General features: G+C 58.0%; 1 protein-coding gene across 1 annotated transcript in view; it reads right to left on the bottom strand.

Moving 5' to 3' along the window:
* USP36 (ubiquitin specific peptidase 36) overlaps positions 1-495 on the bottom strand; it is a 12815-nt gene that overhangs the window by 1964 nt on the left and 10356 nt on the right. The window lies entirely within an intron of this gene.

Here is a 495-nt window from a genome sequence, read left to right as displayed (position 1 = left end):
GCCTGTTGCCTCCCTGGCACTACTGAGATGTTTGCCTTCCACCTCCTTCCTGAGGAGAAGCCCTGCCAAGCCCTCCTGAACAAGGCTGTTCTTCTTCCTCAGGGGGCTGGAGGCTTCATTTGTGCCCTTCACAGCTGGAGGACGAGGGCTGCCATCTGCACCACGATTCTGCTTTCGTTGCTTCTTTTTGGAAGAAGGAGTGACCTGGCCAGGCCCCTTCTCCCTGCTGCAGGGAGGAAAGCGGTGTGAAGAAGGGTGGGCAGTGGAACCGTTGGTCAGGGGGGAGGCTGGGGGCCAAGGGGCGGAGTTGAGGATGAAGCTGACGGCAGGCTTTTCGGGATTTGGCAGTTTTAGAACAGATGAGGACAGCCTGAAGAACAGGAAATGAGGCTGACATGATCTGAAAGCCAGGTCAGGAGCGGGAGCCCCTCTCTTCCTCCCCACCCCAAGGTGCACGAGCACAGCACCCAACTGCTACCTTCTCAGCCACAAAGT

Source organism: Pygoscelis adeliae, unplaced genomic scaffold, assembly GCF_000699105.1.
Source record: "Pygoscelis adeliae isolate BGI_AS28 unplaced genomic scaffold, ASM69910v1 Scaffold445, whole genome shotgun sequence".
NCBI lineage: Eukaryota > Metazoa > Chordata > Aves > Sphenisciformes > Spheniscidae > Pygoscelis > Pygoscelis adeliae.
Note: the sequence above shows the minus strand (reverse complement) of the source record. Positions and strands in the feature narration are given on the sequence as shown.